The 12,078-nt window shown below is 39.4% G+C and overlaps 1 protein-coding gene across 9 annotated transcripts in view; it reads right to left on the bottom strand.

Annotated features, from left to right (window-relative positions):
- Positions 1-12,078, bottom strand: part of Zbtb25 (zinc finger and BTB domain containing 25) — a 50,627-nt gene that overhangs the window by 37,890 nt on the left and 659 nt on the right. For 4 of the 9 annotated variants that reach the window (XM_027929709.2, XM_027929705.2, XM_027929707.2 and 1 more), the window contains exon 1: positions 11,757-11,915. The exons of 1 other annotated variant lie outside the window; for it this stretch is intronic. The gene's annotated coding sequence lies outside the window, so the exon portion shown is untranslated. Of the gene's footprint in view, positions 1-11,300; positions 11,487-11,756; positions 11,927-12,078 lie in introns of those variants that run through there. 4 more of the 9 variants (XM_027929711.2, XM_034636961.2, XM_027929703.2 and 1 more) reach the window with 3 other exon arrangements.

Below are 12,078 nucleotides of genomic sequence, written 5' to 3'. Positions count from 1 at the left end.
CTAAAAGAAATAATACTAAATGCCTCCTACAGATTAAAAAAAAAAAAATCAACAGACTTGAATCACTTATCCAAGGTCATACTGCTAGTAAATGGCAGAGCAGAAGATTCAAACCCAAACTCTAGAGTCCAAATTTCCTTCCTCTCCACCTTCCAGAGTGAATATGACTTACAAACTGGAAGAGCCAAGAAAACACAAGGATCGCACATAAAAACACCCCTATGAAGCCTTGGGAGTATTCGGAAAGAGGAATCAGAGAGAAAATCGAATTTTTTGCTGGCTAAGCAGATGTGATACAGCAAAATTAATGCTTATTCTTATTAGTAAAATAAAATCTAGCATAGTGTAAAATGTATACAGAAGACTATTTGTATAAAAGGAATGGATGGTAATTTTATTTATTTTTGTGGGGAGGGGTACAAGGGGTTGAACTCAGGGGCACTCAACCACGGAGCCACATCCCCAGCCCTTTTTTGTATTTTATTTAGAGACAGGGTCTCATTGAGTTACTTCGCACCTTGCTGTTGCTGAAGCTTGCTTTGAACTAGTGATCCTCCTGCCTTAGCCTCACCAGCTGCTGGTTATTTGGAAAAGTGGGAGAAAGATTTATTTATACACAAGTTTGGACTCCAGAAATTTGAGCTCTAGAGATTGGGTTTGAATCCTCTGACACTTACTAGCATTATGGCCTTGTGTAAATGACTTACTTAACTCCGTATTGATTCAGCTTTTTATCTGTAAGAGGATTTAATATTTTTTCTTTTATACATGTCTACTACACATCTCTGGGAAGATTCCAATAAACTAGTAAAATGTTTACTTCTGGGAGAGAAACTAAGGAGTAGGGGAAGTCAAGGATGGATAGGGAACTATAAGATCTGAACTTAAAATAATATATTTCAGATGGACAAGTAGATACAGAGGGAAAAAAACTACCCACCTACTGCAAAACACACAAAATAAACATCACGGGGGCACCGGGGTTGTGGCTCAGCGGTATAGCGCATGCCTAGCACGTGCGAGGCCCTGGATTCGATCTTCAGCACCACATAAAAATAAATAAAATAAAGATATTGTGTCCAACTACAACTAAAAATTAAATATTAAAAAAATTAATAAATAAACTAAATATCACAAGCACAGTAGATACTCCTTGGCATCTCTCCCTCAGTCTGTCCCCCCATCTTCCTTGCCTCTAAAGATAACCATGATCTTGAACTTGGTGTTTACAGCTCTCTTGCACATTTCCACTCTAAGGGTATATATTCTTTAACAAGGTATAGTGTTGCTTTGCAAGTCTTAAAATTTTATATAAATAATATTGTTCTTTAGGAATACTGTAACTTGATTCTTTTGACTCCACATTCATTCATTACTTTTGGTGTGTGGAGGGTGGTTACTTAGTATTTAAGGGGCAGTTCACCACTGAGCTATATACCCAACCCTTTTTATTTTGAGGCAGGGTCTCATAACGTTGCTTAGGGCATTGCTCAATTGCTGAAACTGGACTCAAATTTGTGATCCTCATGTCTCAGTCTCCCAGATTGTTGAGATTATAGGTGTGTGACACCAGGCATTACTTTTAAACCCTATTTATTCAAACACGTGCCCATTTCTCCCCCAATTAAAATAAAACCTCTTAACCCTTGCCATTTCTTTTTCTTTCTTTCTCTCTCTCTCTCTCTCTTTTTTTTTTTTTTTTTTGGTGGTGCTGGGGATTGAACCCAGGGCCTTATTCATGAAAGGCAAGCATTCTACCAACTAAGCTATACCCCCAGCCCGCATCTCATTTTTAAAACACCTTAAGCATCAACAAGGTAACAGAAAATACAGAAGTTTAACTCAATCCTCTAAAATATAAACAAAAATTTAAATTGTAGGTACTGTTCCAAGAAGTTATTTCACCAAAAACCACTACTTGTATTTCCCACATTTTCCCAATTTCAAAACACCATCAGGGAGATTTAAAAAAATAAACAAATAAAAATCTTTATTAGAGCCGGGCACGGTAGCTCACTCCTGTAATCCTAGCAGCACGGGAGGATCCAGAGTTCAAAGCCAGCCTCAGCAACCATGAGGCACTAAGCAACTCAGTGAGACCCAGTCTAAATAAAATACAAAATTGGGCTGGAGATGTGACTCAATCCCTAGTACTGCCCCCACAAAAAAACACTATTAGAAATTTTATTATGTGAAAATCATTGAAATGTCATTTAAGCCAGCCTTACAAACTGCTTTAAAAAAAAAGCCTCAGATCCTAAACATTTTCATCAGTTCTTCTTCTCTCTCTCTCTCTCTCTCTCTATATATATATATATATACATATAAAATGCATTAATGTAATGAACTATTGAACCATATGGAAATGAGGAATACTACACTAAAAAGCCGCACATACAAATATCTTGTGTTTAATAGTCCGAGTAACATTTACTCATTACTCTTAATTTACTCAACAAATACTCTTGAAGAAAAGCCTAATAGAGAAAAAATATTTGAAAGCATGTACTTTTCAAGACCTGGAGACAAAAAAAAAAAAAAAAAAAACGTTAAGTGGTGCCATCAGAACAGTTCAGAAAACATGCTATGAACATGCTATGAGGGGGAGATAAGTACAGGTAACTTAATGGAAAACAAGGCACGAGAACTGGTCTTACATAAATAGGGAAAATAATGATGATGATGATGATGATAATTATAATGATAAAAATTACTGGGAAGGCTGAACATAGTGGCACATGCCTCTAATCCCAGTGACTCAGGAGGCTGACTCAGGAGGATCACAAGTTCAGGGTCAGGCTCCGACCACTCAGGGGAGCCCTAAGCAACTTAAGGAGAACCTGCATCAAAATAAAAGATAAAAAGGGCTGAGGACATAGCTTAGTGATAAAGCACCCTGGGTTCAATCCCCAGTACCAAAAAAGAAAAAAAAGTACTGAGAGGTATATGAATAATTATATAACAGAAGAATTCAGTTTGGCATAGAACAAACAAAAGGAAATAAGAAAGATGGGGTCAGTTCACAGAGGAGACTGAATATAAGTTACCCCAGTTGTGTTTGCAATAAGCTAAGATGTTTGAGTGAGAACAGCATGATCAGTTACTTATTCTGCAAGAAGAATAGCACAGTAGTGAAAGCTTAGATTCTAGAAAGCCAGTTTAAAACTCCAGCTTGGCTAACTTACTAAACTGTGATTTTTAACAACATACTCAGCACTCTGGGTCTCAGTTTTCACTCATAAAATACAGATGACAGGATTTATTTCACAGGTGTTATACTAATTTTTTAATTTAAAAAAATTTGTTGTAGATGGACATAATTCTATCTATTTATTTATTTATTTATTTATTTGTTTGTGGTGCTGAGGATCAAATCCAGTGCCTCATGTGTGCCAGGCAAGCTGAGCCACAACCCCAGCCCACTCAGTGAGATTTTAAGATTTCAGATACTGTATTTTCAGGTCTCACATTTTCATTTCATTCCTTTTTTGGAAGTTTCTTATTTCTCTGCTGAGATTTCCTATTTTTTACAACCTTACTTATCATATCCTTAACCATGGTTATAATATCCGTTTTAAATCTTCTCTGCAATCTAGCTTTGGATTGCTGTGGGGGTCCATTGATTAGGGTGATGGTTCCCTGTCGTTTTCTTTCCCATGTGTAGTCATTTTAGATCATATGCTAAAAATTGTGATTAATACAAGAGATTCACAGAATCTGTCACATTCCTCAAAGAGTGCTACTTTTGTAGACAATTAACTTGGGTTGGAACTAAACTCCATGTGTGGCCTCCCCAACGTTGGGCAACAGTTGAAAATACCTGTTCAGATTTTTTAGCCTTATGTGTGCTGTTTGGAAGGTATTCTATACATGTGCATATCAGGAATGGGCAAGAGATTCAACCCTGAATCAGCAAAGTATATATACACAGCAAGTATATATACAGCAAGTTTATATTCAGCATTTATGATTCCACCATCCCAATATCCTCTCTAGGATTTCTCCTTCACTTTCCAGATACACCGACATTCTGAACTCTGGCCTCTTCCTTAAGAAAGAGTACAGGTTTGTTACCCCAGTTTTAGCCCTTTTGTCACCAACTGGAGCCTACCCTCAGGCTAAAACTCATTAAAGTGTAAACTTAACCACTGGTATTTCCCTCTTCCAGTTGCAAATTTTACCCCCGTTTTTTGTAACTATTAAATGTCATCTGGCAATTAAAAAAAAGGTTCCCCTCGTTTTTTTAGTTTTTAATCTGCAGAACTGTCCCAACAGGAACAAATTAGCCATTAGTCTTTATCAGCTGCTCTAAAAATTCTGATCTCAATGTATATTTACACACTTAAAAAAAAAGGGACTAATGGTTATGAAGATATTATTTATGTGGATAATATTTATCCATATTTACCATGTTAGAAATTAAAAGTACAGGGGCTAGAGTTGTAGTTCAATGGTAGAGCGTTTGCCTCACATGTGTGAGGCACTGAGTTTGATCCTCAGCACCACATAAAAATAAATAAATAAAATAAAGATATTGTGTCCACCTACAACTTAAAAAAAAAATAAGAAATTAAAAGTACAAAATGTTTAAATGAGCTGGGTACAGTGGAGCATACCTGTAATCCCAATGGCTCAGGAGGCTGAGGCAGGAGGATTGCAAGTTTAAAGCCAGCCTCAGCTACTTAGCGAGGAACTTAGTAACTCAGCAAGACCCCATCTCTAAATAAAATACAAAAAAGGGCTGGGGATGTGGTTCACTGGTTGAGCACGCCTGGGTTTAATTCTCAGTACCAAAAAAAAAAAATACAGCTGGAGCTGGGTCCAATGGCACATGCCTATAATTCCACTGACTTGGGAGACTGAGGCAGGAGGATCACAAGTTCAAAGCCAGCCTCAGCAACTTCATGATGACCTAAGCAACTTATTGGCTTCTGCATTCAATGGGTTGCTGTGTGTTGTTTTGGTTCAAGTATACTGAAAATCTTGCCAAAGGAAGATACTTGTAGATCCAATGAAAGGGTTTCAGAATCACCAAGGGTCTTTTGGACTACACTTCGAGAACTACTAACCTACACTTTTTTTTTTTTTTTAATTCCATGAGGTAATAGAACAGGTATTATCAGCTCCAATTTTTAACTGAGAAACTTTAAAATCAGAAAAGGCAGGAAAGGTACACAAAGTCAGAAAACTAGCTGTTAAGTAAGGCTAATGGTAGTTCAAGTTCTGACTTTTTAAATCCAGTGCCTTTTCTCCAAACCCCCATCTAGAACTTTAAAACATTTAGATTGATGGCAGATTTTTCCATTATGTTGAAATATAATTGCAAACAGAGGTAAATTTTCCCAGTTTATAAAATGAAATAAATTCAGAACTGTTAAAAAGATACACACACATACATACATACACACATACACATATACATACATATACCTTACACACATAACAGGTTCATACAAGCTTGCTTGCATAATAAAAGACATTTAATATTTTAAGGAAGCATATTTTATATCTAGTCAACAGTGCCAATCCACTGCAAAGTTATTACAATATTTTCTAATACACCCTTCGATGTACTCTACCACTGATTTATACTCTAGCCCTAGCTGAGTTTTGTTTTTTTCCATTTTGTATTGGAGATTGCATGCTGAGCAAGCACTCTACCCGAGCCCTTTTTTAAGTTTTTCTTTTGAGACAGGGCCTTATGAAATTCCTAGGCTGATTTTCAATTTTCAACCCTCCTGCCTCAGCCTCCCAAATAGCTGGAACTACAGACATGCACACCATGCATGATCCTAGTTAGGCATTTTTTATTTTTAATAATATTTTTTGGTTGCTGATAGACTTTTATTTCATTTATTTGTATGTGGTACTGAGAATCAAACCCAGTGCCTCACACATGCCAGGCAAGTGCATTACCGCTGAGCCCCAGCCCTAGCCTTTTTATATAGACTTTGTTCATCATTTCTTTGTCATCCATTTTACTTTCTGATATGCAAAATAATCAGTTTCCCAAGCAAACAGAAAATCTTAGAAGCTGCATTTAAGAATTTTTGGTGGAAGTTTTAAGATGGCAGAAAGGATGCAAAAAAGTTATCCTTTTATTATATTTGTAAATACTAGAAACAATTAGAGGTCTCATTTTAAAGCTTTATATGCTGGACAAAGCAGCCCATGCCTGTAATACCAGCGATTTGTTAAGGCAGGGGAACGCAAATTGGAGGCCAGCCTTAGCAACTTAGCAAGACCCTCTCTCAAGATAAAAAGTAAAAAGGGATGGGGATGTAGCTCAACAGTAAAGTGCTCCTTGGTTCAGTCTCCAGTACTGCAAAAAAATAAATAAATCAAGCTTTGTTATCAAAGTAATAAAATAACAGGATTAACATGATATTTAAGAGACTATAAAAACTTTAGTTTCTAAACTGTAGTTAAATCAGGATTAGTTCAAACTAAGTAAGATAAGGAAGTTTAATACCATATGTTTGTTTAATTAAAAGTTAACTTGAGGGCTGAGGTTGTGGCTGAATGGTATAGCGCTTGCCTAGCATGTATGAGGCACTGGACTGTATCCTTAGCACCATATAAAAATAAATAAATAAAGGCATTGTGTCCATCTATAACACACACACACACACACACACATATATATATATATATTAAAGTTGGCTTGATGTTAATTTTTTTCAATTTAGAAAAATATATTTTATTAGTTAGACTGCAGTCTCATCTCTATAGTAGCCAGAATGAGATCCCAGACTGTACATCTCGTATTTCTCCAGGCCGTACAATCCTTAATAAAAAAGGAAAAAAGGATTAGGACATCTGTTTCTGAAAGAAAATAGTCTTACTTCTCCTGTAGGTCTCTATCACTGAGACTTTACCATTAGCATTAAGACAAGAAGACAGAAAGTTGGCAGAGAAATGTTCGCAGTTTTTTTGAGCTCCTTACTTATTGCTATAAATACAAATGTAAAAACAAAATATTCCAAGTGCTACGTGACAAAATACTTTCTACAATGATTTTAACTTTTTAATAGAACTTTTAAGATGATTGCAGAGTATGACATTTGATTACCCAGAAAAATCAAAGAATAGGGCTGGGGGTGTGGCTCAGTGGTATACTGCTTGTTTAACACCCACAAGGCCATGTTCAATCCCCAGCACTGAACAAAAGAAAAGGTATGGAAATTAGAAATTATTTTATCCTGAAAAAATGGTTGTTATCACTAACTATAAAATTTTCTATGTAAAGTTGACTGATGCCAGAGACCCACCCCAGGCCACCCAAACAATTCCTGGGGGTGAGGCATAGGTCCTTTCTTTTAAAAGAAGCTCCCAGGAATCTTTCATATGACACCACAATTAACAACTATTGCCTTGGAAGAGCACAGAACCAAGGAAGTACTTCATACTCTAAAATTACATGTTATTTAGGAGACTAACAAAATCTTATTTACTTTCTAGATTATAGTAACTCTGGATTAATTCAAACTAAGTAAAATGGAACAATTTTATACTAGTTATTTATAAGTAGCAATCTTATGTTTAAAGTATGGGAATGATATTGTGTATATTAAATGAACCATAATTCCAGTTGCAACTTTTTAAAAAAATTGGCCAAAATAAGAAACAAAAGGCTCTAAAACTAGTAGGGTGATTAGGGATGGGAAAGAAGAAGAATACAGTATTTTCTGATATCTTTTAAAAAAAAAAAAAAAGTATTTAGAAAACCAGGCCTGGTGCACACAGAGCCTTGGGAGGCTGAAGCAGGAAGATTCAAGTTTGACATTAGCCTCAGCAATTCAGCAAGACCCTGCCCCAAAACAAAAAACAAAAAGGGTTGGGGATGTAGCTTTCCCATATCAAGAAGGGGGGAGGGGGAAAAACACTAGAAATTTCTCATATTCTGTTATATTTACTTTCATAATATCTAAAAATGATACAGAAATTTCAAATCTGAAAATGTTTGACGAAATTCTGCATAAATTCTTGATATTGGCTTATGAAATCCACAGAGAATGTTAAAGAGGAGAAATAGACATTGTTGATGATAAAGAAAGAGCAGTTATTCTCTAGAAACCTTTAACAGAATGGGCAAATGTCAGTTTGGGGCCTCCTGCCAGTTGGCAGACACAGCCAGGCTTCTCCACCTCTAACCCCCATCTAAACAACATTGTGGGATGCCTGATAAGCCACAGCATTAGGCCAACAACAATGCTAACAGCAGTGAGTACAAACTGCTAATGGACCTTTACAAAAAAAAATAAATAAATAAGAACCCTGTGAAGAAAAAGATTTTTAGTCCATTAAAAAGAAAAGGGGGGAAAAAAAAAAACATAAAAACTGAATTTCTGTCAGGGAAAAAAAAAAAGTTCCTCAAAGAATCAGAGAAAGTTGAAAAGGACAATGCTAGTATAGACCTGGAATACAGTACAGACAAGAGTGATTATAACTTCTGAATATAAGTTAAACAAAACTTTCTTTGCCAAGGAATTACAGTTCCATGAACACATAATCCACATAACCATGAAATTCTTTGCTACTATTGCCTAGAGTTTTCCAGAAGAAATAAAACATCCATGTATAATGGATTTGTAACTAGGGAAAAACTGAATTAGAAAAATTTCAAAAATAACTGACTTAACACTATAAACACTTTTCCTCCAAATAAGACCAAGAAAAAAATGAAATTCCTATTAAAAAAGGAAAGCAGAATGTAAGTAAAATCAATTAATAATCCTGAAACTGCTTGCTTCTAACACCACTTCTTCCTCCACTCTCCCTAAGCAGGTTTTGTTTTTTTTTTTTTAAGAGAGAGAGAGAGAGAGAGAATTTTATTTATTTTTTAGTTTTTCGGCAGACATAACATCTTTGTTTGTATGTGGTGCTGAGGATCGAACCTGGGCCGCACGCATGCCAGGCTAGTGCACTACCGCTTGAGCCACATCCCCAGCCCCCCAAGCAGGTTTAAGAAGCAACATCCTTCCTTTTCTAGGAAGAATAAATACTATCCAGATTACTTCCCACAGTTACTATTACTATACTACTATATGTAAGGCTGTATGTTAGTGCTCCCCAGTCTCTCTCTTAACCCTGTGACTAATGTTTATTATTTTCATTTCCATTTTAGAGATGAGGAAAAAATTTAAACTTAGGATACATAACTAGCAAGTAGTATAACATGGAGATCAAAAAAGGCAGGTCTTGGGCTGGGGTTGAGGTTCAGTGGTAAAGCGCTTGCTTAGCATGTGTGAAGCACTGGGTTCCATCCTCATAAAAAAAAAGTTAAAAAACAAAACAAACAAACAAAACAACTAGCAGGTCTCACTCCATAGCCTATACTGGTTACTATAAACTGGAGCAGTAGTTTTGTTAGATCTCTCCTCTCAAAGGACTGATATTCACATGCTCTGTGAATAAAACAGAAAGGGAGCACAGAAGTACTTTATAATTTATCTAGATAAGAGCACCTGCACTGCTTTTTTAAAACAAGACGGGGGGGGGGGGGGGGGGGAGGAATCTGCAGTCATTTAAGACCCCAACTCTTTTCTGGTCTGTTATTACTAAGATGGACAAGTTGGTCAAGCACCACCTACGGACCATAGTAAATAAATCACTTTGGTTCAGTGGTAGGGAGGGCATTATGCAATATTTCCCAGCACAGCCCTGACCAGGATTATTTTACGACCAAGACACTTGGGCCCCTCCTCCCCAGCTAGACAGCCTGGCTCCTTTGCATTCCCCTCAGGAGATAGGGTGGAAGCACATAACTCCACTTTCTGAGGCATAGAGGGCAGCTGAAAGTCCTGCTTGGCCTCTATGGGCAACCACAGGCGCCAATAAATCAGCCACAGGCGATTCTCTCATCCCCTTCCTGGCTTGAATTGGGAGCAACATATAATGCAAAAGAGTACAGACTAGACTTGGAAGATAAGGGATCTAGGTTGAAATTCCTCCGTAAATGAATTTATCATCATAGGTAAATCTCTCTGAGCCCATTTCCTCAGAGTTTTAATACATTTATAACATGGAGACAGTATTTTCTTCTTCTTGGGAAGAATTCAGAATTCATCTTTGAAAGCAGCTGGTATGGGACCTGACCCACTAAATGTACTCAATAAACCTAACTTGAGCAGGATCCATCTCAGCTATATCCAAAAAAAGACATTCAGGATAGGACTGGGCAAAAAGATATAGCAGGTAAGGTGGGGTCCCTTCCAACTTTCTTGTTAACCATCCCTTGATGTTTTATTGCCTCTTGGTTTCATACCAGTCATCAGAACTAACTTATTTCATGTCATTAGTATTCTGTCCCATAATGGATTCATAGTTTATCCTTAACTAACACATTCAGACTCCTAGAGGCTTTGATGCCCAAACCTAAAAACCAACCCATGCCACAAGGTTGTAGTTCTTGCAGAGAATAGAGCTAAAGGGTTTTGTTGTTGTTTGGTTTTGGTGAGAGGTATTGGGAGGGAGAATGGGCTTTTGGCCCCAAAGCACATCACCTGCTGCCTAACCCGCCTAGAAACGGTGCTATCTCCCTACTGCAGAGCCATCACATACTGGCCAAGACTGATTTCTTAATAAACCTGAGAAATCCTACAAGCCAAGTGTAATCTCCTTTGGTTGATACATACAGAGCAGGTTAAACTGGCACAGCAGTCCTGGCATGGTGGAGGATGCAATGTCCGAATGTCTGTAACTATGAACTCCAGCTGAGAGATGGAGGCCCTAGATCAAGCAGATCGAGAAACACCATGCCCTTTAGGCTTGGTGTCCTTGTAAATATCTGGTTTTTGTTTTCTTATTTTGCTGTACTGGGGATGGAACCCAGAGCCTCGTGCATGGTAGACAAGCGCTCAACTACTGAAGCCCTGAACTGAGTTTTATGTAAGGCTTCTCAGCTCAAACGTTTGAGATTATGAAATGTCCTTCACATACTTGACAGAATCCTGAGTGAATCAACAGTTCTGCCAAAAGGACTTGAGTCTAATGAGAAAGAATACCAAATTTAACCCCTTGCAGGGAAATACAAAGGTTAACTTATAAAACACGTTAGCTACTGCCAGGTTCTAGGTACAGCGCTGCTCGCTGCCCAGGAATTGATTAGCGCTTGATTTCTCCAAGTAAGTGCTAGGGAGACGCTGATAAGATGGGGCCAACTTCAAAAAGAAAAACTGAATTTGCTTAGAATGACGTAAACATTTTAAAGAGAGAGAGAGAGAGAGAGAGAGAGAGAGAGAGAGAGAAATTACTGGGATTAGGGACCTAGCTTTCTGCCCTTGAAACTGGGTACTCACAAACTGGAATGGGGAGGAGATATTGGCCGCTGCGTCCGCGCAGCTGCACCTGCAGACCCTCCCGCTTGTAAGATGGGTGGGCCCAGTTGCGGGTGGGGTGGGGGGCGGGAGGGGCAGACGCGTCATGAGTATCGGGGCTTCAGGCGCGGGGTCGCACCCAGGCCCTCAGCAGGGAGGGTTCCAGGCCTGCGCGGTGCGACCGCGCGCCACACCCGCCTGCGTCAGGCCCCAGCCGTGGCACCAAAGGGCAGCTCTGGTCATCCACCCAGCGCTCATTCAAGGTTGCCATTTTCCTCCTGCGCCCTGAATGACATCTCAAACAGATCAAAAACACCCCTCTCCCCAGCTACTTGCATCTGTCTCACGGCCGATGCAGCTGCAGCCACAGCCCCGGTGGCTAGCGGCGGGAGGGACTGAACCCAGAGCAGCCCACAGGGGCTGGGCCGCGACGCTTACCCAGACGCCGCCGCGGCGGCGGGCTGGCTTCTCTATGCGGGAGGGGCGGGCTCCGCGCCGCGCACTGCACGCGGCAGCGCCGACTCACGCACTCGGTGCCGGGCTCTCGCGCGGCTTCCCGCGTCGGCCGCCGCGCGATGGGCCCACGTGATCGTGCGCCTAGTTTCTGGGGAACCAGCGACGAGGGGGCCGGGTGTGCGTGCTTGCGTGCGTACGTGTGCGCCCGCCCGCCTAAGTGGCCAGACGGGGGTCGGCCCGCGCTCTGGGTGCCGCCACGGTCCCCAGTCCTGACTCTGTTAGCGGAAGCGTGGGGCTAAGCCTG

The sequence above is a fragment of the Marmota flaviventris genome, chromosome 2, assembly GCF_047511675.1.
Source record: "Marmota flaviventris isolate mMarFla1 chromosome 2, mMarFla1.hap1, whole genome shotgun sequence".
Taxonomy (NCBI): domain Eukaryota; kingdom Metazoa; phylum Chordata; class Mammalia; order Rodentia; family Sciuridae; genus Marmota; species Marmota flaviventris.
This window is presented reverse-complemented; position numbering and strand designations above follow the sequence as displayed.